We start from the raw sequence: 27,846 nt of genomic DNA on the forward strand, positions 1-27,846 counted from the left end.
TGACTGAAGAATTAATGTGCATTCATTCCACCAGTTAAGTCCTGTTGTATGTATTTTTTAACAATGCATGCATTCCCTGGGGCTGTAATTTATTCTACTTGCCATGATGTCATGGTTCACTACGAAAAGTAGGAGCATGGTGACTTCAGACTTCTCAACACATTAAACCTATGAGCAGAGTGTAACCCGCCAACGTTGTGCCCGGAAGTCCTGAAGACTTCTGGGATGGACTCATCCTGCATCAACGAGCCTAGTTGTTTTCAGCTAAAGCTTGTGAGTATGAGGGTACAGGGACTGTGCTTGTGAGTAAGCAGGCCGGCGTGCTGCTGGGGGTGCATCAGGTAGAGAGACTATAGCGTGTGCATCTGTTCCTCTCTCTCAACGTCTGCCTGAATCTCCTTCACCCTCCCCGGAGTGAAGCAGTGAGGCAGGAGCAATGCTCACATTTCACTCCAAGCACCTACCTCGTTATATTTTCAGCAAAATAGCTTTCTACCTAAGAAGTATTCTGGGACAAATGTGAAGTTTATTCATCCATTCAATTAATGTCAGTGATGAGCCATGCCCTTGTCTAGGTGCTGGGGGTGTAAGAGTGGAAAGAAGGAACCCACAAATCCCTGCTCTTATACAGCTGACACTCTAGTGGATTTAAACATGTCTCATTCTCATCACACATAGGTGAGGAAACTGAGGTTAATTGACTTAACCAAGGACAAACAGTAAAGGGCAGAGCTAAGATTTTAAGTAAGGTCAGTCTGATCCCAAAACCCATGCACCTGACCAACTCTGTATTATCTTCAGTGAACATTTTTTAAAAATTTGTACTGACCAACATCTTCTCACCATTCTTCAGGTACTAGAAACCTCCATTACTTCTGGTAAACCACTCTTTCCAATCTCCAAGATCATCTAGAAAAACTCCAGTAAAGGCATCCTATCCTCCTTCAACTGAAGAATGGGTACATGACCCAAATGTCATTCCAATGCCGGTTTCTGCTATCAAGACCTCCTGGATGTATGACTTTTTTTTGTTCCCAAGTAGATTTTTCAGCTTTGCCTATGATTCTGTAAGCCATCCCATATTTTTCCAATAAACCTTTTTTTATCCAGTTATACAGAGTTCACTTCTGTTGCATGTAACCAAAGAACGAAACTAACACATCATCCCTGCACCCTCTAGGTCTTAATTTGACCCAAAGCAAGTTCTGTTATCTACTAACTAGAAAGTAGTGCACCCACCTCACAAGTAGGAAATCTTGTTTGCTTGAGCCAGGCCTGCCGACATCCCTGGCTTCTGGCCCCTTGTTCAGACCCTAGCCTTCCAGGAAAAGCTTCCCTACTCTGCACTGGGGCTGCCAGACTTGCAGATGCTGCACACTCAGCAAAAGCAGTGGAGGAGCCTGAGCTATATTTGAACTTCTCTGAAAGCACACAGACGCAGCCCCCTGTGCTCTGGCTGGCCGAGGGGACTGATAATTAACAGTACTCTTGTTCAGAGCACAAATGGAACAGGTGATGGGTCAGCAAGTTCAGAATCAGAGCCACAGCCAATGTCTCCATCCCCAAGTCTATTTTTGGGTCACCACAGATGCTTATTAACACCACATATCAGGGCTACAGGACAGACAAGAGACTTGTCTTGGGGAACTTGTCAGTCAAAATTACATTGAGTTGTATGTAACAAGTCTGACCAGATACAGTTTTTTTCCCCTCACCTAACAAGAAGTTCAGTGGTAGGCAGTCCAGGCAGGTACAGAGGCTCAAAGAAATCCTTAAGGGTTGAAGCTCTTTTTATCTTCCTGATCTGCTATCCTGAGCAGCTGGCTCTCACCCTCATAGTCACAAGATGGCTGCCCCACTTCCAGAAGTCTCACCTACATTCCAGGTAGGAATAAAAGCAAAAGCAAATAGGAGAAGTCATATTCCTGATGAGCTTTCCCTACCCCTTTGTATGAGGAAGACAAGAGATTCCAAGGAAGCCTCATCCAGATTTTCCTGTTCCTCTCATTGGTCAGAACTGGGTCAGAGGACCAGCTGCAAGGGTATTTTTAACTGGGCATATTGTCATTCAAACAAAATTGGGATTCTGTTACTAAGTAAGAAGGGGAGTAAAGGCATTGGTTAAGTAACTAGTAGTGTATGTCACAAAAGGTAAGATGGGAAATGGGTCATCATCGAGGGAAGCCTCTAAGGGGCTTAGTCACAAGTTCTCAGGACCACACAAGGTGGACCCATTTCCAGGGTCCCCATGTGGAAAGGCAGAGGGCTGGAGGGAGGTCTTAGGGCTGTTCACAGCCCCACCCTAGTTCTCATGGTAACCTACAGTGAAAACCAGGAGCCACATGAATCTATCCTTTATTTATTTATTTAGAGAAGGAGTCTCGCTCTGCCGCCCAGGCTGGAATGCAGTGGCACAATCTCGGCTCACTGCAACCTCCGCCTCCTGGGTTCAAGCGATTCTCCTGCCTCAGCCTCCCGAGTAGCTGGGATTACAGACATGTGCCACCATGCCTGGCTAATTTTTGTATTTTTAGTAGAGACAGGGTTTCACCATGTTGGCCAGGCTGGTCTTGAACTCCTGACCTCAGGTGATCTGCCTGCTTCAGCCTCCCAAAGTGTTGGAATTACAGGGGTGAGTCACTGAGCCTGGTCAAATCTGTCCTTTAAAGATGGCATTGAGGTCAGGGAAATGTGGGAAAGGTAGAGGGGTTCACCAAAAAAAGAGTCAAACAGCTCTGGTTTCAAATCCAAGCTCTGCCAAATACCAATGCTCTGACCTTGGGTGAATCACTTAACTTCTCTAAAATGGGGGTGATACCTTGCACAGGTTTTGTGAGGCTCAAAAAAAAAAAAAAAAAAAAAACAACTTCAAGTATACATTGCACATCATAGCTATCCAAAAAATGGCAGTTATTTTTACATTAATTCCCTCCTTTTCTAAATAGTGAAAATGAAGCCCAGAGAGGGGAAGCAAGATGACCTAAGTCACACAGCCAGATAGAGGCAGAGCTGCGACTGGGCTCAGGCTATCTGACTTCCACCCTGAGGGGTGCTCCCTATCATCACTGCCTGTCTCTGTAACAAAATGATTAACATTCATTAAAGTGTGAAATTAGGTCTGAATGGTAGAACAAAGTCTCTGATTTAGAATTTTATTTAAAAACACAAACCTCAAATTTCAGATATTGAAGATGCCAAAAGTCAAGCAGAAAAGGTAGAGGCATCCTGGTGAATTCTATTCATTGTTACTATCATTTACTGAGTGCCCCAACCGTGTGCCTGACATCACGCTAAAGGGTCTACCTAAGGGCAGTGGCTAACATTTAAGGAACACTATGTTAGTTTCCTGTGGCTGCTATAACAGAATCCCACAAACGTAGTGGCTTAAAAACACATCTTTTTTTTTTTTTTTTTTTTTTTTTTGAGACAGGGTCTGACTCTGTTGCCTAGGCTAGAATTCAGTGGCATGATCATAGCTCACTGCAGCCTCAACCTCTCAGGCACAAACGAGCCTCCTGCCTTGGCCTCCTGAGTAGCTGTAGCTGGGATTACAGGCATGCACCACCATGTCCAGGTGATAATTTTTTTTTTTTTTTTTTTTTTTTTTTTAGAGATAGGGTGTCTATGTTGCCCAGGCTGGTCCTGAACTCCTGGGCTCAAGCCATCCTCCCGCCTCGACCTCTAAAAGTGCTGGGATTACAGGAGTTAGCCACCACACCCAGCCCAAAACACAAATTTATTCTCTTACAGTTCTGGAGGTCAGAATTCCTGAGATCACTGTGTCAGAAGGGCTGTGTTTAATGAGCTCATTCCCTTGCTTTTTTCAGATTCTAAAGGCCACCTGCATTCCTTGGCTTGTGGCCCCTTCTTTCGTCTTCAAAGCTGGCAGTGCAGCAGGTTCAGATCAATCTCTCCCCACCACACATAAACACCCTCGCCTCTGCTTTCATTGTCACAGCTCCTTCTCAGATTCTAACCCTCCTACTTCCCTCTTCCATTTTCAATTATATTGAGTCCACTAGGATAATGCCCCCATCTCAAAATCCTTAATCACACCTACTAGATCCCTTTTGCCATGTAAGGTAACATTCACAGGTTCTGGAGTTTGGGATGTGGACATCTTTCGTAGACCACTAGTTTAGCTACCATAGCTTATATGCACCTGGAATTGCTGTGAATTCATATAACCCTCTGGACAAACCTAGGAAGTACATACTAAGGCAGGATAGATAGGCAAGGGAGTAATGTGTCCTCAGACCACAGCAACCATGGCTGTGACTGTGACCGTCCACACAATAAGCCCCAGCATTTGCACTGTAGTCCAGCTCATTCAAGCAAAGCTATCTCCAGTGGGGAACTTCTCCCATGGAGAGCATGCACATTTTGATTTTACCTGTCCTCAGACTGATGCTTTGCTCACTATAATAGTAAAAAACACACCTCTGGGTAGAGATTTAAGATGCTACTGAGACATGCAGTGTATGAACAAGCATGTGGTACTGCACATGTTCGCCCAGAGGACCATCCAAAACATGCTTGCTAGCAACACCTCTTCCTATCCCCTTAGGTAAGACTCCCCTAAAGGGAGTTTCCCCGCTCAGAATAACCCCACAGGGTGGACTGTCTATTCTGTACCTAACTTTCAGAACATTCTTTCTCCTTTGCAATAAATTGCTCTGTGCTGCATCTTCTTTGCTGTGTGTCTCTTGTTTAACCCACTGCCATTTAGAAAAAAAAAAAGTGCTGCTCGCTGCCAGCACTCATTTAACTTTACATTATCATGCTCTTTGAGGCTGAAGCAAATCTGACTGATTTTCAGTGTGAAAATAAAATGTAAAAAATCTTCTGGGCGTTATTTATTTCTTTTTTCTTTTCTTTTTTGAGACAAGGTCTTGCTCTGTCACCCAGGCTGGAAGAGCCTGGTGCAATCTCGGCTCTCTGCAAACTCTGCCTCCCGGGTTCAAGCGATTCTCCTGCCTCAGCCTCCCGAGTAGCTGGGATTACAGGTCCCCACCACCACACCTTGCTAATTTTGTATTTTTAGTAGAGATGGGGTTTCACCATGTTGGGCAGTCTGGTTTTGAACTCCTGGCCACAAGTGATCCACCAGCCTCAGCCTCCCAAAGTGCTGCGATTACAGGCATGAGCCACCGTGCCTGGAGTTATTTATTTCTAAAGTTAAATTGTCTCTAATTCTAATGTAACAGAAATATATCTGATGATTAGTATTTAATTTTTTTCATGTGGTGAATTGCAAAGCGTGGAACAACACAAAGCAGAACATCACATTCTGCACAAAAATGTCGCCTTTCTCTTCAGATCTTCTTGCCATTCCTGTTGTGTGAGCAGCAAACTTTGCAGCTACCAGTTGGATTCTGTTTCCCTGATATGGGTGGTATGCTCTTGGGGAAGTGTCTTCCAGACAGGTGAAGAGGTGTGATATCATCAGAGCACGGATGACCTCAAAGATGTTACCACCCTGGCTTGGGATGCTTTTGCAGCATTCTTCCTATCAGTGTCAGTCTGAAATTTACACGGCTAATCGTGTGCTCAGGATTGTCCTTCTCGAGCAGGATGTAGGAGCACAGCACTGCCATGTTTAGAAGGTTGCGAACGAGTTTCTTATACCAAACCTTGTGCCTTTTGCGCTCAGTTGGATAAGAAGAGAGCATCTGATCAACCAAGTCCACCATGCCCATATTCTCGTTATATTCCACAATGACACATGGCCTCTTAGTTTTATTTCCATTTCTGTGGTCTAGCTCAATAACAGTATCATTGTGGAATGTTGAAAACATTGTCACCTCCTTGTCAAACCATTTTGGTGCCATAAATTCACCACGGAATTAACATCATGCATAGGAATGCTATGTTTTCTAGGATTTGACATTTTCAGTGATTGAGGATCACTATATTTTGTAAATGGAAATACCACTACTAAAAAGAGAATGCTGCAGAATGATGTCTGCCCGAGAGTTATCTCAGGGAAAATGCTGCAGCCGCACAAGTATTCTCAGGGCAAATGGGAAATGGATTAAATTATTTTATTTTATTATTAATATTTTTTGAGACGGAGTCTTGCTCTGTCACCCAGGCTGGAGTGCAGCAGTGTGATCTCGGCTCACTGCAACCTCCACCTCCTGGGTTCAAGCAATTCTCCTGCCTCAGCCTCCCAAGTAGCTGGGATTTCAGGCCACCATGCCCAGCTATTTTTGTATTTTTAGTAGAGACAGGGTTTTACCATGTTGGCCAGGCTGATCTCGAACTCCTGACCTCAAGTGATCTACCTGCCTCGGCCTCCCAAAGTACTGGGATTACAGGTGTGAGCCACTGTGCCTGGCTGGTTAAATTATTTTAAACTAAGAAGATAAGAACTGAGGTTCCACAACAGCTATCACCAATACTATCATTTTGCCCATTTTCAATTGACAAGCCGTGTTAGTTTCCTATTGCTGCTATAACAAATTGCCACAAACTTAGTGGCTTAAACAATGCAAATATGTCATCTTACAGTTCTGCAGGTTACAAGTCTACACGGGCACCTTGGGCTGCATTCCTTCCCGGGACCACCTGCATTCCTTGGCTAATGACCTCGTTCATCTACCCAGCAACAATGACTAAGTCTTTCTTATCACTCCAGTTGTTCTTCTGTAGTCGCATCTTCTTCCCTCTGAATTTCCTCTCCTGCCTCCCTCTTCCACTTTTAAAGACCTTCGTGATTACACTGGGTCCACCCAGAGAGTTACACAGAATACTCTCCCTGCCTTAAAGTTGGGCAATTAGGAGGGTTTTGTTTTTGTTTTTTGAGACAGGGTCTGGCTCTGTCACCCAGTGTGGGGTACAATGGTACAATCTTGGCTCACTGCAACCTCCGTCCACCTGTAGGACTCAAGCAAGCCTCCCATCTCAGCCTCCCAAGTAGCTGGAACTACAAGTGGGCGCCACCATGCCCAGCTAATTTTTTTTTTTTTCTTTTTGGTAGAGATGGGGTTTTGTCATGTTTCCCAGGCTGGTCTGGAACTCCTGGGTTCAAGTGATCCTCCTGCCTCAACCTCCCAAAGCACTGGGATTACAGGCGTGAGCCACCATGCCCAGTAGATTACCAATCTTAATTCCATCTGCAGCCTCAATTCCCTTTTGCCATGTAACCTCACATATTCACAGGTTTGGTTTTAGGACATGGGCATTTGTGAGAGGCCATGATTGTGCCTGCCACACAAGTCAAAGACCCAGAGAGGCTAAATAATTTGCCACAGGTTATATGGCTAGAAAATGGTAGAGCCAGACTTCAAATGCAGGCTGATCCCAACACTTTGAATGAGTGCTGACCCAGGCACTGTCATTGTTAATCATTGCACTACATTTCCCTAGCTCGCTTTCCCTTCTTGGCAACCCTACTGTGAGGTAGGTATGGTTATGACTGCTATGTGCAGTTTACAGTTGAAGACATGAAGACTCTTAGGGATGACATAGCTTGGCTAAAATTCACACAGGTAGTGGAAAGCAGAGGAACCAGGTTAGTCGGACTCAGATAAGAGATGCACCCAAAGCCAGGCATGGTGGCTAACACCTGTAATCCCAGCACTGTGGGAGGCCAAGAGGGGAGGATCACTTGAACTCTAGAGTTTGAGACCAGCCTGAGCAACATAGGTAGACCATGTCTCCGCAAAAAATTTTAAAAAATAGCCAGGCATGGTGATGTGCACTTGTAGTCCCAGCTACTTGGGAGGCTGAGGTGGGAGGATTTCTTGAGCCTAGGAGGTCAAGGCTGCAGTGAACTATAATTGCACCACTGCACTCCAGCCTGGGTAACAGAGCAAGACCTTGTCTCAAAAAAAAAAAAAAAACAAAACCAAAAGCCAAAAAACAAACAAACAAAAACAGAGAGAGACAGAGAGGTACCCATAATGAAAGGAGGAAGAAACTGGTTAACTGTGAGAGCGAGACTGTCATCCTTAAACCAAGAGCGTTTCAGCTGGGTGCGGTGGCTCACACCTGTAATCTCAGCACTTTGGGAGGCGAAGGTGGGCGGATCACCTGAGGTGGGGAGTTCGAGACCAGCTTGACCAATATGGAGAAACCCCGTATCTAATAAAAATACAAAATTAGCTGGGCATGATGGCAGGTGTTGTAATCCCAGCTACTCAGGAGGCTGAGGCAGGAGAATCGCTTGAACCTGGGAGGCAGAGGCTGCAGTAAGCCAAGATCGCGCTATTGCACACCAGCCTGGCAAAAGAGCAAGACTCCATCTCAAAAAACAAACAAACAAAAAACAAACCACAAGAGCATTTCAAATACTTTCGTTAAAATCAACAGCTCTTCTCTTAGGTTAGAGAAGTTAACTGGACTACTCTCATTTCCTTCAGACCTCTTCTCAAATGTCAGCTACTCAGGGATACCCTGACCACCCTATCCAAAATAACAGCTCTCATGCCCCAATCCCCCATTCTCTTATCTCTTCCCTTACTACTTGTCATAATTATGTAAACTTTTTGTGCTAGAACAAATGCTTCATGAGAGCAGGTGCTGTGTCTGTTTTGTACACTGCTGCATTCCCAGGGTCTGGCACCCAGCAGGCACTCCATAATTTTTTAGTCTGAAATCAATAATAACTTAATCCAATCTCAATATTCTCATCAATGGACTTGAGAATAAGCAATGTTATTAATGTATCTACATTTAGATACTGGGACTCTTGGCATTTCAATTGAAAAAGGCTTTTGGAGATATGAAGGACTGGACTAGCAAGAAATTCTCCAAGTTTCTAGCCTTGGCTGATCGTCAAAATTTTAAGGGAAGGCCAGGCACAGTGGCTCATGCCTGTAACCCCAGCACTTCGGGAGGCCAAGGCAGGCAGATGGCTTGAGCTCAGGAGTTCAAGACCAGCTTGGGCAATATGGTGAAACCCCATCTCTACAAAAAAATACAAAAAATTAGCCAGGTATGGTGGTACATGCCTGTAGACCTAGCTACTCAGGAGGCTGAGGTGGGAAGATGGCTAGAGCCCAGGAGGCAGAGGCTGCAGTGAGCCAAGCTCATGCCACTGCACTCCAGCCTGGGTGACAGAGCCAGACCATGTCTCAAAAAAAAAAAAAAAAAAAAAAAAGTGAGGGAAACTTGATTAAAACACCAATACCCAGTGCTACCCTCAAAGATTCACATTGAATTGGCCTGGAGAGGGGTCTGAACATCAGCATTTTTTAAGGCTCTCCAGTTGATGCTAACGTGCCTCTGTGGTTGACATTCACAGCCCTGGACCTCCTAAAACAGAATCCCTGGGACAGAGGTTTTCAACCTTGACAGAGCTTTGGAAAATACTGATGTTGGAGTACCACCTCTAAAGATTTTGATGTAATTAGACTGGGTGAGGCCCAGAGAACAGATTTTTCATTTTTGTTATTATACTTTTCAGCTCCAGAATGTCTATGTAGCTCTGTACATTGTTGTCCTGATTTCCTTTAGTTTTTTTTGTCCAAGATTTCCTTTAGTTCTTTGAGCATATTGAACATAGCTGATTTAAAGTCTTTGGCTAGTAAATCCAATGTCTGGGCTTCCTCGGGGACAATTTCTGTCCATTTATTTTGCTCCTTTTTTTTTTTTTTTTTTTTTTTCTTTTTTGAGATGGAGTCTCACTCTGTCGCCCAGGCTGGAGTGCAGTGGCATAATCTCGGCTCACTGCAAGCTCCACCTCCTGGGTTCACACCATTCTCCTGCCTCAGCCTCCCAAGTAGCTGGGACTACAGGCGCCTGCCACCATGCCTGGCTAATTTTTTTTTTTTTTTTTGTATTTTTAGTAGAGACGAGGTTTCACCGTATTAGCCAGGATGGTCTCCATAGCCTGACCTCGTGATCCTCCTGCCTCAGCCTCCCAAAGTGCTGGGATTACAGGCATGAGCCACCATGCCCAGCCTATTTTGCTCCTTTTTTTGACTGAAAAGTTAAAGTTAACTTTCCACTTGATGGGTGCCAAAAGTCTTGCACCCAGATCAGCTGCAGACAAGAGTAGAGCTTTCAATGGAAATTTTAAACAAATGAGATCAAAATCCTGAAGCATTTCTCCAAAGAACTGTAACAGGGATGAAACATTTACTAGTGCAATCCTGAAGACAAAGCACACTCAAAGCAATGGCTACCAAGAGATGGAAGTGGTTCAATCAACGCAAAAACAGACTGGTCAAGAGCAAAGACCATGGCAACTGTTTTATGGGGGATGCTCATTTTACTTGCTGACTTTCTAGAGAGCCAAAGGATAATAACATCTGCTTATTATGAGAGTGTTTTGAGAAAATTAGCCAAAGCTTTAGCAAAACAAAGCCGAGGAAAGCTTCACCAGAGAGTCCTTCTCCACCATGACAATGTTCCTGTTCATTCCTCCCATCCAACAAGGTCAATTTTGCAAGAGTTTCAATGGGAAATCATTAGGCCTCCACCTTACAGTCCTGATTCGGCTCCTTCTGATGTCTTTTTTGTTTCCTAATCCCAAAATATCTTTAAAGGACACCCATTTTTCTTTAGTTAATAATGTAAAAAAGATGGCATTGACATGGCTAAATCCCCAGGCCTCAGTTTTTTTAGGGATGGACTAAATGGCTAGTATCACTTACAAAAGTGTCTTGAACTTGACAGAATTTATGTTGAGAAATAAGGTTTATGTTTTCTGTTTTTATCTTTAATTTCACTTTGCCCCAAACTCTTTGAAGTCCCCATGTACATTTATCTTTATATAAGTTAGGTGTGTATATGTATATTTATGTCTATATGCATAGATTGCTGATGTTCACCAAACCGGTAGGGGCATTAAGGGTGACTTTTCCTGTCCTTATTGCACTTCTCCAGTTTGCTTATGATGTACGCATACTATTTTCACAAAAGGAAACTGGACTTATGGGTTGAGAGGACTGATTAAGCACATCAGTTCATCTCTTCTGTCTCCAAATATCCCATTGAAATGATAACACAAGCATTCCAATATTCTAATGAAAACTAACAGAATAATAATAATAATACCTCTCAGAATTGTGAATTTTAAAATCTGGCACATAGTGTTTGAGGATTATTATCTGCATTTCCCTATCCACTTACAGTTCTAAAGAGAACATTATTATAGATGCTCTTAACCCTTCTTGTGCCATGAACTTCTTTGCAGTCTGGTGGAACTCAAGGATGCCTTCTCAGCATATGTTTTTAATTAACAAATTTATATATATAGGATTACAAAAGAAATCATTCATGTTAAAGTACATTTATCAAAATATTTAAAAAGCAAATCAGGCATAGAATAACATGTGCTTCTACAAGATTTGGAGCATGTCTAATAATGATCATAATTTCAAAGTTGCGATGAACATAAGTGATATTTTGAAATAATTTCAACAACAGCAATGTGATGGGAAAATACCTGACTTCTATCGCTGATGAAGTCACAGGAACACTAATACTACTACAGTCTCTTGTTTATGTTCATAATTGAAGAAAATGCTAAGTTTGAGTTGAACTTTGTGAAAATAAAGATAATTTTTCTCTTAATCCAACTTCATGGATCTCCTAATTTAATAAAATAGATTTCCATATGTCTTTGCCTAAGTCTATTTATCTGTTTGGTCTCTTTCTTACTTATTACAGGCTTTCCTCAAATCTGCTGTTCTTTACATGGTATTAGCCTAAGTAAAAAAAAAATAATAAAAACCTATGATGATCCTTGACTGCTTGCTTATATTGAAGGATGAGACTTACACTAAAAGTTATTGGAAGCTATGTGCATGTGAGGAGGGCTTTTTAACGATGAGCTTTGAAGACTATTCATTAGGGAGCCCCTAGTATCAGGATCTTTACATCTTTCCTTCTGGACTGATCAAATTCTCCAGAAAAGGCTCTTCTAGCTTCTTTTTAGGAGAGGATAATCCTCCCTTAGAGAGTATAGTCCTGGGCAGTGCAGTTTTTGTTTTATTTCTTTTTTTTTTTCTTGAGACATGGTCTCACTCTGTCACCCAGGCTGGAGTGCAGTGATCATGGCTCACTGGAGCCTTGACCTCCCAGATTCAAGCGATCCTCCCACCTCAGCCTCCTGAGGTGCTGGGACTACAGACATGTACCACCATACCTGCTGATAGTCTTTTGGTTTTTTTTTTTTTTTTTTTTTTAACCTAGAAGCCTCATTATTTGTTTAGAGTCAGCATTATTTGTTAAGAGTCAGCATTCTGGAGTCTAGGCTGGGAAAGAATCCTGAGAAGCAACTGGGCAGGACATCTCAACCTTCCTTATGTGAACTTTCACTTAATCCTTCTGCTTTCAGTCCGAAGCCCCTATCTTTCACTACGCTTGGTGTGTCTCAAATCAGATACCCTTTCTCTTGCACTCTGCAGCTGTGCTATCCAATAGAGTACCCTCGGGTCACATGTGGCTACTTAAATTTAATTAAAATAGGCCAGGCACGTTGGCTCACACCTGTGATGCCAGCACTTTGGGAGGCCGAGGCAGGTGGATCACTTGAGGTCAGGAGTTTGAGAATAGCCTAGCCAATATGGTGAAACCCCATCTCTACTAAAAATACAAAAATTAGCTGAATGTGGTGGCGGGTGCCTGTAATCTCTGATACTCGGGAGGCTGAGGCAGGGGAATTGCTTGAGCACGAGAGGCAGAGGTTGCAGTGAGCCAAGATTGCACCACTGGCACTCCAGCCTGGGCGAAAGAGCAAGACTCCATCTCAGAAATAAATAAATAAATAAATAAATAAATAAATAAATAAATGTAATCAAAATAAAATAAACTTTCAGCTTCTCAATTGCACTAGTCACGTTTAAAGTGCTCTATAGCCACACAAAGGTAGTGGTTGGCTACTGCATCAGACAGTGCAGAACATTTCCATCATTGCAGAAAGTTCCATTGAACAGTGCTGCTCAAGAACTAGGATTGGCAAATTTTCTCAATAAAAGGCCAGACAGTAAACATTCTTGGCTTTGGATGCCATATGATCTCCATTGCATCCACTCAACTCTGTCATTGTAGTATGAAAACAGCCACAGACAATATGTGGACAACATTCTTAGCTTGCAGCCTGTACATAAACGGGCAACAGGCTGGATCTGGCCTGCAGACCATAGTTTGCTGACCCCTGTCCGAATGCACTGCCTTTTTAAAAAAAATCCCCACACTGTTATTTTCGTGGATCCAGGGAGGAAGCCGAGTCTAAGATTGCAGTCTTTTTGTTTGTTTGTTTTTTTGTTTTTTTGTTTGTTTGTTTGTTTGTTTGTTTTTTTGAGACGGAGTCTCGCTCTGTTGCCCAGGCTGGAGTGCAGTGGCCGGATCTCAGCTCACTGCAAGCTCCGCCTCCCGGGTTTACGCCATTCTCCTGCCTCAGCCTCCCGAGTAGCCGGGACTACAGGCGCCCGCCACCTCGCCTGGCTAGTTTTTTGTATTTTTTAGTAGAGATGGGGTTTCACCGTGTTAGCCAGGATGGTCTCGATCTTCTGACCTCGTGATCCGCCCGTCTCGGCCTCCCAAAGTGCTGGGATTACAGGCTTGAGCCACCGCGCCCGGCCTTTTTTTTTTCTTTAACCTACAAGTCTGATGATATGTTTAGGACTTGTCTTCTTCCTATACTTTAGGATCCACAAGCACAGAGCCCTGTATTTCTTATTCACTATTCTCCACCTAGTGTCCAGCACAGTCCCTGACATGTAATTGTCTTTTAGTAGATCATGTTGAATGATTAAATGCTCACCAACCCACCCTCTGTGTAATTTGACTTTTCACTTGGATCTGCCTTCAGGAAAGAATGTGCTGGTTTTGCTGAGTAGATGCCAGTCTGCTTAACAATTATATTTCAAGTTATCAACGCATACATTGACATTCCGATTTTCCATCTCAGTCTCATGAGCTTGGTAAATGTAATTCCACTTCTGAAGGAAGACATCAGCTGCTAAGCCTGTGTAGAATCAAACAAATCTTGGTTACAGAAGTGTGAAGTCACAATTGAATTTGATAAGAAGACTTGTAAAGAGAGGAGAAATAATTTGGAGGACATAAGTACCTGGAGAATTTTAAATACTGCACTGAAATTGCCCTCTCAGCAAGATAAGGAAGAGAAGGTTATGTAGAATGCTAACATTGCTGTGACTGTTATAGAACAATATGCCAAGGGCATCGTTGGAAACTGGTCTGGTGGGGCAAAAGCCACAGGGTAGATGAAAACTATACATGCCCCAGAAGGTGGTTATCTTAGAGCTTACTGACTGGGAAGGGAACGAGGGAACCTTCTGGGATGCTGGGAATGTTCTATATTTTAATCTGGTGGTGGTTTCACAGGTATACGCATGTGTACTATTTCATTCTGCCATGCTGGTAAGATATAGCACTTTATCTTATAACAGTATATAAGCTATTTCTTAATTGTTTTTTCAAAAAAAGAAAGGAATCATGAGGGAAATGCAAATCAAACCACAATGAGATATCATCTCACACTCTTTAGGATGGCTACTATCAATTAAAAAAAACACACAAGGGTTATACAGGATGTAGAGAAATTAGATCCCTCAGGCACTGTTTTTGGGGATGTGAAATGATGCAGCCACTATAGAAAACAGAATGGCAGTTCCTCAAAAAATTAAAAAACGGAATTACCATACGATGCAGTCATTCCCCTTCTGGGTATATATTGAAAAGAATTGAAAACAGACTTTTAAAGAGATAGGTGTACACTAACGTTCACAGCAACATTATTCATAATAGCCAAAAGTGGAAGCTACCCAAGTGTCCATTGATGAATGAATGAATGAACAGAGTGTGATATATACCTACAATGGAACATTCTTCAGTCTTAGAAAGGAAGCAGATTCTGACCCATGCTACAATGTAGGTGAACCTTGCAGACACAATGCTGAGTGAAATAAGCCAGTCACAAAAAGACAGATACCTTATGATTCCACTTATACAAGGTACCTAGATTAGTCAAATTTACAGTGACAGAAAGTACAATGGGGGTTGCCAGGGGCTGGGTGGAGGGAAGAATGGGGAGATATTATTAAATAGGTACAGAGTTTCAGTTTTGCAAGACTAAAAGAGGTTTATGGGTGGATGGTGGTGATGGCACAACAGTACAAATGTACTTAATACCACTGAACTATACACTTGAAAATTGTTAAGATGGTAAGTGTTATGTTATGTGTATTTTACCATAATTTTTAAAAAGTAAGAAATAATATACATATATAAATTTTTCCTGATTATTGCAGTTGCTCATTCTTTCCTCATGTGCAGCAATATTTAATGAGAAGACACGTGGCTTTCTGAGAGATACTGCTGTAGGACTACACAGATTGTAAATACAATCTTTAAACCATAAAACTCGTAACTGTTTAACTAGCTGTTATAAAACATGTTTGCTAAAGAAAATTGTACGTGGCCACTTGAGTTGTAGAAAGCGGAGACGGCCAGTTTTGTGTGGTTATTTTTGCCCTATAAAGAGAGTGTAGATTTTTCACTGGACAGAGAACATCGCTGAATACACAGTCGTGCTGGGGCCTCCCAGTGGTTGGTACTATAAAGATGGAAGTTGCCTTTGATAGATCCGATGCAGCCGCACGGCAAGCTTTGTTTCTTCCACACCTGCAAGATAGACAGCTAGGCTTGAGCAAATATGCTGTATTAAGGAAATCCAACCTAAGAGTTATCTTGGAAGACAGACAGCCTCAGCAGGCCACACTTCTCCACCCTGGTGAACTTCTATATCTACACTAAATATGTATTACTTCTTTAATGAAAAAAAAATTGCATATTTCTAATTAAGCACTTACATAGTGCTTGCTATGTGCCATTTGCTGTCCTTAATATTTTACAAACATTAATTTATTGACCAGGCATGGTGGCTCACACCTGTAATCCCAGCACTTTGGGAGGCCAAGGAGGGTGGATTACCTGAGGTCAGGAGTTTGAGACCAGCCTAGCCAACATGGCGAAACCCCGTCTCTACTAAAAATGGGAAAAAATTAGCTGGGCATGGTGATGTGTGTCTGTAATCCCAGCTACTTGGGAGGCTGAAACAGGAGAATCGCTTGAACCCAGGACGCAGAGGTTGCAGTGAGTCAAGATCACGCTGCTGCACTCCAGCCTGGGCGAGAGTGCGGAACTCCGTCTCAAAAACCAAAAAAACATTAATTTATTTAACCCTCGTAACAACCCTAAGAGAGTACCTAATATTAGTACCTAAGAAGTAGGCACTAATAGTGCCATCATCACATTCTACAAATGAGGAGGTTGAAGCACAGAGTGGTCAAGTAACCAGCCCAAGGAAAGCTTGTAAATGGCAGAGCTGGGACTTGAACCCAGGCAGTTAGCATCTGTGCCTGTGCTGTCAACAATTATGCTGCCTCCAAGTCAGGCAGAAGGAATTTCTCGGTGCTGGGGGGTATCCAAGTTCATTTGTGCTCCTATAGCAAAATAGCTGAGACCGGGTAATTTATAAAGAAGATACATTTATTTTTTCACAGTTTTGGAGGCTGGGAAGTCAAAGATCAAGATACAGATACTAGCAAATTTGGTGTCTGGTAAGGGCTGCTCTCTGCTCTCATGATGGCACCTTCTTTGTTGTTTGAGATGGAGTCTCACCCTATTGCCCAGGCTGGAGTGCAGTGGCAAGATCTCGGCTCACTGCGACCTCCGCCTCCTAGGTTCAAGTGATTCTCATGACACAGCCTCGCAAGTAGCTAGGATTACAAGCACATGCCATCACACTCGGCTAATTTTTGGATTTTTAGCAGAGATGGGGCTTTTCTGTGTTAGCCAGACTGGCCTCGAACTCCTGGCCTCAAATGATCCGCCTGCTTCAGCCTCCCAAAGTGCTGGGATTACAGGTGTGAGCCACTGTGTCCAGCCTCATGATAGCATCTTCACATGGTGGAAGGGGGCAAAAAAGGATGAATACTGTGTCCTCGCATGAAGAAGAGATGGAAGGTCTAAAAGGGCCTAGTTAATTCTTTTATAAGGGTATTAAGCCCATTCATGAAGGTAGATCCCTTATGTCTTAATCACCTCCTAAAGTCCCCACCTCTTCATACTACATCAGGTCTGAGGTTCCAACTTACAAATTCAGGGGAGGCACACACATTCAAACCATGGCAAGGAGAGAACACCTCCACGTTTCCTTTCTCCTTTTGTTTCTCTTCTTTCCCCACCCTTCTTGGTCCTTCATTTCAAGGAGGGGAAATTGTTCAATTTTGATCTAGATTGGTCAAATCCTACATTTTAAAGGATTTTTTTCCAGGATGGTTTTGAAGAGAGTTAAAAGGTCTATAGCAGTGTTTTTCAGACTTTCAGATCTTCCAGATGTATAATTTTTTTTCTCAAAAGTATTGGGCAAAGACGTCTGCTTTCAGTAATGATAGAGTAATGGAGACCAGATTTACCCTCCCTTAAACAATTAGGAAAACAGGCAAAATGATATGAAACAATGCTTTCCATATATTGGACAACAGACAATGAAGACTATGATTCCTGAGAGAGAGAGAGAAAAAAAAAAAAAAAAAAAAAAAAAAAAAAGAGAGATGAGCCTTAAGATCACCCCTTCCTGTGTGGAGACAGTTTTCACAATGCAGCTCATAGAAGGGAAACTCAAGCAGAATGGCCAAAGTGGCTAGAAATTACAGGGAAGAGTACTGAAGAGGAGTCCAGAGTTCTAAACTTCAGAAATCTCCAAGGGGTCCTCTTGAGTCTTTGGCTGTGTACTGATTTACACATATGTGAGAAAAAGTACCCAAGGCTGGTGGAGGGGAGGTGGGGACTGCTGGAAGGTAGTAGGCTGAAGAGCTCATATAAGGTGAGAAATTGTTTGTGATTCCAACAGTTAAAATGCAGACACTTCTTAATATATCGGGCATCAAGCAGAGCCCTCATAAGGAGACTCATCTCAGTCATTAGGCTAAATTAGCTCTAGACTAAAGGCTATTTGGAACCTGCCTCTGACAATCGTAAAAGCAAGGCTAAAATGAACCCAAATGACCTCATGTAACTTAACAGTGTCCCAAAACAAAGTTCAATACTACTTAAAGGAATACAATAAAATCCAGCACCCAGTAACAAAATTTACAATGTCCAGTGCTATTCAATGAACTGTTCTCCCTCAAATTCATACATATGTTGAAACCAATGTAATGGCAATTGGAGATGGTGTCTTTGGCGGGTAATTGAGTCATGAGGGCAGAGACCTCATGACAGGATTAGTGCCCTTACAAGAAGAAGCATGAGCTCTTTCTCTCTCTCTCTCTCTCTCTCTCTCTCTCTCTCTCTCTCTCTCTGCAACCCCCACCCCGCCCACCATGTAAGGATACAACAAAAAGGCAGCCACCTGCAAGACAGAGAGAAGGCTCTCACCAGAATCTAACCATTCTGGCATCTGATTGTAGACTTCCCAGCCTCTAAAATGGTGAGAAATAAATGTCTGTTCTTTAAGCTACATGGAGTATCACATTTTGTTACAGCAGCCTGAGCTGACTCAAATATTTGCGTTCTTGACTGGGCATAATGGCTCAAGCCTGTAATTCCAGCACTTTGGGAGGCTGAGGCAGGCGGATCACTTGAGACCAGGAGTTCGAGACCAGCCTGGCCAACATAGTGAAACCTCCTCTCTACCAAAAATACAAAAGAAATACTTGGGCGTGGTGGCAGGCACCTGTAATTCCAGCTACTTGGGAGGCTGACGCAAGAGAATCCCTTGAATCCAGGAGGCAGAGGTTGCAGTGAGCCAAGATTGTGCCAATGAACTCCAGCCTGGGCAACAGAGCAAGATTTGTCTCAAGAAAACCCCACAAGAAAACATTTTATCATCCTATAAAAAATTTTCAGGTATGAAAAGAAGCAGAGAAAAAGACCCACAACCAGGAGAACTATCAATTAATACAAATAGACCCAGAAATCACAGAAATGATGGAATTAGCAGACAAGGGTGCTAATGCAGCTATTACAAACAGGCTTCTTGTACAAAATGGCATAGAGGAAACCATCAACATAGTAAGGAAAGAAACGGAAGATATAAGAGACCAAAATGAAATTTCTAGAGATGAAAAATATAAGACCTGAAAAGAAAGATACACTAGATAAGATTAGCAGAAGATTAGACACTGCCAAATAAAAGATTAAAAACTTCAAGGCATAGTAATAAAAGAGATCTAAAATGAAGCACAGAAAGAAAAAAAGAGGAAAAGATGAAAGAGCATCAGTCATCTACGGGATGATATCAAGTGGCGTAAAATACATGTATCCAAAAGTCCCAAAAAAGTAGAGCAGAGAAAGGGAAGGGACTACGAAAATATTTTAAGAAATAATGGCTGAAATTTTCCTAACTTCGATGAAAAATATAAACCCACAAATCCAAAAACCTGCAAGAATTCCAAGTGGAAAAAAAAACATAAAGAAAAGTACGCCAATGCATATATAATTAAAGTTATTGAAAACTAGTGATAAAAAGAAATTCTTACCCCGTCTCTACTAAAAAATACAAAAAACTAGCCGGGCGAGGTGGCGGGCGCCTGTAGTCCCAGCTACTCGGGAGGCTGAGGCAGGAGAATGGCGTAAACCTGGGAGGCGGAGCTTGCAGTGAGCTGAGATCCGGCCACTGCACTCCAGCCCGGGCTACAGAGCGAGACTCCGTCTCAAAAAAAAAAAAAAAAAAAAAAAAAAAAAAGGAAATTCTTAAAAGTGTTTGGGGAAAAAAGAGTTGGGAACCTTTTGTGGTGATAGAGGCTGTTCTGTATCTTCATTGTGGAGCAGATGTGTTTATTGAAACTGCATATGTTAATTAAAACTCATAAAACTGTTTGTTTAAAAGGATGAATTTTACTTCATGTACATTATACCTGAAGAAACTTGAACCCAAAAATATGGAAGGAGGAGATGGCAAGGAGTGAGGAGAAAAGATGAAAAACGAAGGAGGAAGGAATAAGTGGAATGAGGGTGGCCCAACATGGCCAGATAAGGACAGGGGGAAAAAACAGACCATTTACTATCATCATAGTAATTTCATTTAAAAAAAAGGACTATTTGGAAATAGAAAAGTTGGTGAAAGAAACTAAGGAAAAAGAATCAACTATCTAGAGTTTTTACTCTCCCAATTATTATCAATAAATGTGCTGTTAGGAGAAATTTCCTGTTCCCATTAATACCTGCTGAAATTTTTTATTTCCAGCCTCCTTGGCAACTTGGAATGAATATTAGCTAATATTTGTTGAATATTTACATGCCAGCACTGTTTTAAGCACTTTATTTGCATCTTATCTCTTAATCCTTTTAACAACACTAAGGTAGATATTATTGTACCTGCACTGGAGGAATGTGGTTTAACTTTTATGTAACAAAGTTGGGAATTGTTTTTCTGTTACCATGGATTCCCAGGTTGAAGGTCACATAACCTGAGCATGCCAGATGAACCAAACGTGCAACCACAGGGGGACCCTAAGCCCTGGGACCAAGGAACAGGGACTGAATTAAGAAGCTCAGGAGTTCTTGACCAGCTTGGGCAATAGAACAAGACTTCATCTCTACCAAAAAGAATTTAATAATAATGAAGAAGAAGAAGAAAGAAGAAGAGGAAGAAGAAGAAGAAGAAGAAGAAGAAGAAGAAGAAGAAGAAGAAGAAGAAGAAGAAGAAGAAGAAGAGGAGGAGGAGGAGGAGGAGGAGGAGGAGGAGGAGGAGGAGGAGGAGGAGGAGGAAGAGGAAGAGGAAGAGGAAGAGGAAGAGGAAGAGGAAGAAGAAGAAGAAGAAAAAGGAGAAGAAGAAGTGGAGGGAGGAGGAGGAGGAGAAGGAGGAGAAGAAGAAGGAGGAGGAGGAGGAGAAGCAGCAGCAGCTCCGCAGTAGAATGCAGGATCCAATCAGATTGTGCTCTGGCATCACCCCACAACGGGATCCAGTCAGATCATGCCTCACGGCATCACCTCATTGCAAGATCCAATCAGTTCACATCTCATTACCCTATGCTTATAAAACCTGACCCAGCTCCTAGCTCAGGGAGACAGATTTGAGCATTTCCTCCTGTCTCCTTGCCACTTGGCTCACAATAAACCTTTCTCACTGCAAAAACCCAGTGCTTCAGAGTTTGGCTTTCTGTTGTGCAAGGGCGAACCAACCTAGTTTGGTTTAGTAACATTATTGTCCCCCTATCATAGACATGAAAACTGAGACTCCAAGTGAATAAGTAAATTGCATTGAGGTCCCACAGAGAGAAGGTGGCAGAGCCCTGTTTAGAACCCAGGCAGTCGGGCTTTAGCCATCATCCTGTGCACAAGTATTTCCTGGGGAAGGCTCACGGTGGGAATGGCTCCACAACATTCATCACCCCCATAAGATTCCTAGCGAGTTGCTTGTGAGTTGGCAGAATTGATCTTGTCAAATACAATGTCTGGAGAAAATGTTTCTGTATCTCCCAGTTCGCCCCACATCAGATCCTATGACTATATGTTCTCTGGTAGTTATTATATTCTCCATTTTTATGCCACAAATCCACCAGAAGTAAAATAAATATGTGAAGGTGATTAGAGGGTACGATGAGCTATACACAGTTAATAAACGTGTACTAGGCACCTACAATCTGCCATGTGTATTTTTGCTCCCAATTTACAGCTGCTGAAACTGGGGCCTCAAGAGGATAAATGACTTGCTGTATGATTCCTTTTATATAAAGTTTTAAAAACAGGTGAAACTAATTGACAGTGTTAAAACAAGATTGAGCAACCTTTGGGGAGAGGGAATGTGTAGTGACTGGGAAGAAACGCAGGGGGTCAACCAGTTGTTGGTAATAATGTGTTTCTGGACATGAGTGGTGGTTATCTGAGTGTATAAGAAAAAGACAGAAATGGGCCAGGCCGGTGGCTCATGCCTGTAATCCCAGCACTTTGGGAGGCTGAGACGGGCAGATCACCTGAGGTAGGGAGTTTGAGACCAGCCTGACCAACATGGAGAAACACCGTCTCTACTAAAAATACAAAATTAGCCAGGTGTGGTGGCGCATGCCTGTAATTCCAGCTACTTGGGAGGCTGAGGCAGGAGAATCGCTTGAACCCGGGAGGCAGAGGTTGCAGTGAGCCAAGATCGCGCCATTGCACTCCAGCCTGGGCAACAAGAGCGAAATTCCGTCTCAAAAAAAAAGACAGAAATGAAATGAGCTGGGTGTGGTGCCTCACACCTGTAATCCCAGCTACTCAAGAGGCTGAGGCAGGAGGATCACTTAAACCCAGGAGTTCAAGGCTTCAGTAAGCTATGATGGCACCACTGTACTCCAGCCTGGGCAATGAAGTGAGACCTTGTCTCTAAAAAATAAATACATAAATAATAAACAAAAAGACAAAAATGGAAAAGACAGAAAATATGAGGAAAAAGAGATTCTGTCAAACATTATTATAAAGATTCTAAAAGTTTTCCACTGGTGTTTAAAAAATATTCATCTATGAAGGAAAGAGAATCAGACCAGTATCAGATTTCTCATCAGAAGTCAAAAGCCAGACACCAATAGTGCATGATCTTGAAAGTTTTGGAAGAGATTTTTAAGCTAGAATTCTATTCTCACCCAAACACAATCAAATGTGAGGGCAAAATAAAAACATTTTCAGACTTGCCAGGACCGAGGAAGTTTGGGTTTTTGTAGTCTGTTTATTTAAAGTAAGGACAAAACACTAAAATCTTGGTTATAATTGTAGGACAGAATACAATGTTAACTGTATCAGTCAGGAGACACTTGGATAATGCTTGGTTGAGTTCCATAAACTTTATTTATTATGCTATTGTAGTAAGTAACTCCAAACTCTCAGAGGCTTAAGACAACAAAGATGTATGTCTTTCACATACTACACGTTGACAATACAGTGGCAGGTGGCTCTGTTCTCCTGGGGATGGCTCAGAGGCTCTACCAGAGGGAATGCTGTCAGGTATGACACCAGGGGAGAAGAAAATGTGTGTGTGTGTGTGTGTGTGTGTGTGTGTGTGTGTGTGTGTGTTTATGTGTGGTGGTGGTGGTGCTCACACCAGCCATCAAATGCTCCAGCCCAGAAGTAACAAAGATTACTTCCTCTCACAACTCATTGGCCATAACTAGTCATATGGTTCCACTCAACTTAAAAGGGTGGAGAAATGTAATTCTCAGTGTATCCAAAGGAAATGAGAACTGGATAGGGAGAAACATTTGAGGTCTCACCCCCATTAAAAAATTACAATTTAAAAACAAAAGAGAGGCTGACAAAAGAATGGAAACGGGAAGCAGAGAGGAAAGATGGAGAGAAAAGTAAATCATCTTAGAAAACAGGATTTTCTTTATTTATTTATTCATTTTATTTATTTATTTATTTTGAGACAGGGTCTCCGTCTGTTGCCCAGACTGGAGTGCAGAGGCGTGATCTCAGCCCACTGTAACTTCTGCCTCCCGGGTTCAGGTGATTCTTCTGCCTCAGCATCTCAAGTAGCTGGGACTATAGGCCTGCGCCACCACACCTGGCTAATTTTTTGTATTTTTAGTAGAGACGGGCTTTCACCATGTTGGCCAGCTGGTCTCGAACCCCTGACCTCAAGTGATCCACCTGCCTTGGCCTCCCAAAGTGCTGGGGTTACAGGCATGAGCCAACGTGCCTGGCCAGAAAGCAGGACGTTAAAAGGTGTCGTCCATGTGACAAAATAAGAAAATAGGAGTTATATTAATTGAATTTATGAGGAGAAATGAGAGAACTGCAAATAAGCATATAAATGTCAAACAACTGGAGGTGGAGAAAGCGGGGATTGCAAGTAGACTACAGGGAATGGCCCATTTGCCCAGCTATTTGTCCTAGTGTGTTCACGCTGTGCTATAGTTTGGACATGGTTTCTTTGACTCCTCCAAATCTCAGGCTGAAATGTAATCCCCAGTGTTGGAGGGGTGCTAATGGAAGCTGTTTGGGTTATAGGTAGGATTGCTCATGAATGGCTTGGTGTTGTCCTAGTGATAATGAGTGCTTTCTTGCTCTATCAGTACCCTGGTTTTTAAGAAGCTGGTTGTTAAAAACAGCCTGTGAACCTCCCTTTCTCTCTTGGTTCATTTCTCCCCATGTGATCTCTGCACACACCAGCTCCCCTTTGCCTTCCTCCATGAGTGGAGGCAGCCTGAAGACTTCACCAGAAACAGTTACTGGTGCCATGCTTCTTGGGCAGCCTGCAGAGCCATGCGCCAAAATAAACCCTGCCCCGAATATTCTTTTACAGCAACACAAATAGACTAACATATCATAAACTGGGTGGCTTCTAAACAATAGAAATTTATTTCTCACAGTTCTGGAGGCTGAGAAGTCCAAGATCAAGATGCTTGCAGACGGCCGGGCGCGGTGGCTCACGCCTGTAATCCCAGCACTTTGGAAGGCCGAGGCGGGCGGATCACAAGGTCAGGAGATCGAGACCATGGTGAAACCCCGTCTCTACTAAAAATAGAAAAAAATTAGCCGGGCGCAGTGGCGGGCGCCTGTAGTCCCAGCTACTCGGGAGGCTGAGGCCGGAGAATGGCGTGAACCCAGGAGGCGGAGCTTGCAGTGAGCCGAGATTGTGCCACTGCACTCCAGCCTGGGCGACAGAGCGAGACGCCGTCTCAAAAAAAAAAAAACAAAAACAAACAAAAAAAAAAAAAAAAAAAAAAAAAAAAAGATGCTTGCAGATTCAGTGTCTGGTGAGGGTCTCTTTCTGGTTCATAGACAGCACCTTCTTCCTATGTCTTCACATGGTGAAAGGCCAAGAGGTCTCACTCGGGCCTCTTTTATAAAGCCACTGATCCCATTATCACCTCCCAAAGGCCTTGCCTTCTCATACCATCACCTTGGAGGCTAAGATTTCAACATATGAATTTTAAGGACACACAAACATTCAGACCATGGCGCTGTTCTTTACATTTAGGGAGAAAATCAAAATGATTAAAAGAGGCGATCTCCAGGGTACTGAAGTTGGAAAATAATGTAGTCTTTTTTTCTTTTTCTTTCTTTTTTTTTTTTGAGATGGTCTCACTCTCTTGCCCAGGCTGGAGTGCAGCGGCACAATCTCCACCTCCCTGCAACCTCCACCTCCCAGGCTCAAGCGATTCTCCTGCCTCAGCCTCCTGAGGAGCTAGACTTACAGGAATGCACCACCACACCCAACTAATTTTGTATTTTTAGGAGAGACGAGGTTTCACCATGTTGGTCAGGCTGGTCTCGAACTCCTGACCTCAGGCAATCTGCCTGCCTCGGCCTCCCAAAGTGCTGGGATTACAGGAGTGAGCCACCGCGCCTGACCTCAAATAGTGTAGTCTAAGGTCATACATAGGAGCTTTCACATTGGGCAAATTGCCAGGCACGGTGGCTCATGCCTGTAATCCCAGCACTTTGGGAGGCCAAGGCCGGTGGATCACCTGCAGTCAGGAGTTCGAGACCAGCCTAACCAACATGGTGAAACCCATCTTTACTAAAAATACAAAAATTAGCTGGGTGTGGTAGCAGGCACCTATAATCCCAGCTACTGGGAAGGCAGAGGTAGGAGAATTGCTTGAATCTGGGAGGGGAAGATTGCAGTGGGCTGAGATCTCGCCATTGCACTCCAGCCTGGGTGACAGAGCAAGATTCCATCTCAAAAAAAAATTGCCATTGCTTAACTTCCCTGAACTTCAGCTTCTTCTTCTATAAGTTGGGAAGGCGGGGTGACACTCTTCACTTCCTGGACTTGTATGAGGATTAAGTGAAATTATGTATGGCTAGAGTTTGGCAGAGCAGCTGGCACATGGCTAGATGTACTGGCTAGAGGGACGAGGCCCAAACTGACGTTAGGTCCAGATCCGTGTCCTGAAGGCAGAGCAGAGACCTCAGATTCTTGGAGACCATCCAACCTACTGCTTTCCCGGCCATCGAGCACATGGGGCCCAGTCTTATCCACAGTCACACAAGGAATCAGTCTGTGAGCCCAGGACTAGAACTGGCTCCTGACACCCAGCCCAGGGCCCTGCTGGCCACCCCTGCCACTTCTGAATCATCGACTACATTTGGCTTTGGACATGGAGAACAGGGAGCGATTTGGGAAGAATGAAAACATTTCCTCTGTTCAAATTGTTTCTTTTTGTGCTGGCAAGTCCAAGGTGTTCTGACAAAGGTCAAAAGTATTTATTTTCTTGAATATCATGGGAGTGAGAATGTGACACAGATGAGGAGGAGTGAGGGGGAGGAAAGGAGGGAGGGGGAGGGCTGTTGCCAACTTCAATAGCTGAAAGGGCTTCTTTTTATTACAGGAAGTGTTTGGTTTGGGGGCATAGAAACAACCTTTAGTTTTCTATCAAAAGGAGCAGAAATTACTATCAGGAAAATCACAGTTTATGAACAGACTGACAATTCGGTCAAGGCTATGCTCCATGCGGCCCTGCCCACCTCCCCAGCTTGGCTCCCGTTCCTCACCCCCATCCGAGTTTTGCCAGCCCACTGGGTCCTGACCCACTGCACTCCCTTATGCTGTTCCTCTGACTACACTGCCCGACCGCAGTGCCAACTCAGGCACTGTTCTTGACCTACCTGAGTCCTCCTCTAGGCCTCCTCCTCGAAGACCCTCCAGCTCTTCTGTGTACATCGCACCACATCTTTCTGTCTTTGCACATACTCAACTGCCTCTAAATTGCCCCTGCACCCATCTGTCTCTCCCAGTGGACTGCAGATCATACACTGGACCCTCAGGCTCAGGTCTGGCATTCAGACAGAATCCTGCTATTTTTTGGCCTGCTCCATTTGGGGCCACATGGTGTTTTTGAGCTGTTTGCGTTCATCTCCAGAAACTAAAAATTAAGAGATTTCACATTAAAATCCAGATTTTTGGCTTCTCTCAATAAACTGGAAATCCAGCAACATGGGTCCAGCCCTCCTAGCAGTGGTCCCTTTTGGACACAGCATGCCTTTTCCATTTCTTCACAGTCCCCACCACGCCCTGCTGTCTCCCTGGCATTAAAGCCTCATGTCATCATTCTTGCAATACTGTTCCTTCTTATAGTGGATTAATAAGAAAGTGAAGTATTTATTTTACTCATGTTCCTTCCTCACACCCGACCCACTTCCCTTGTTTATGTTACCGGACTAGAACCTATAGGTATCTGGGCTTTCAACCCTTGCACCAGGCTGGGAACTTCTTGAAAACAGATACAGGCTAACTGTAGTGGCTCACACCTGTAATCTCAGAATTTAGAAAGGCTGAGGTGGAAGATCACTTGAACCTAGGAGTTCGACACCATCCTGGGCAACATAGTGAGACCTCATCTCTACCAAAAAAAAAAAAAATCAAAAACATTAACTGGGCATGGCACCCACCTGTGGTCCCAGCTACCTGGGAGGGTGAGGTGGGAGGATTGCTTGAGTAAGGGAAGTTGAAGTTGCAGTGAGTCATGATTGCTCCTCTGCATCCAGCCTGGGCGATAAGGCCAGACCCTGTCTCAAAAAAAAAAAAAAAAAAGAAAGAAAAGAAAAAATAGATACAGTGCTTCGTATCATCTCTGTAGCTCCCATAGCCAGCACAGTGCATAGCTCAGAGTAGGTCTCTCATAATGAATACAACTCTTGCTACTAGAAGAAAAGAGCCTCTTTATAAATTCTTTCATCTTCTTCATCATCCATTCTAAGGCGGGAAATTAAAGAAAGAAAGAAAAATAAAATTAAAAAGAGAAATAAGCTTTCTTGTATTAGGCTGACTTGTCCCAGAGGCAGCAATGGGCATAGCCCAGACCCAGGGAAAGTCTTGATAATCCTATCTGAGAAGCCAGGACACAAAGGAATGTGCTCTGGAGACTCTCCCGGCACTCCCTCAACACAGGGAGAAGAAAAACACATTTTCCTTTGCTTTATGGTATGAGTTTATAG

This window comes from Macaca mulatta, chromosome 10, assembly GCF_049350105.2.
Source record: "Macaca mulatta isolate MMU2019108-1 chromosome 10, T2T-MMU8v2.0, whole genome shotgun sequence".
NCBI classification, from domain to species: Eukaryota; Metazoa; Chordata; class Mammalia; order Primates; family Cercopithecidae; genus Macaca; species Macaca mulatta.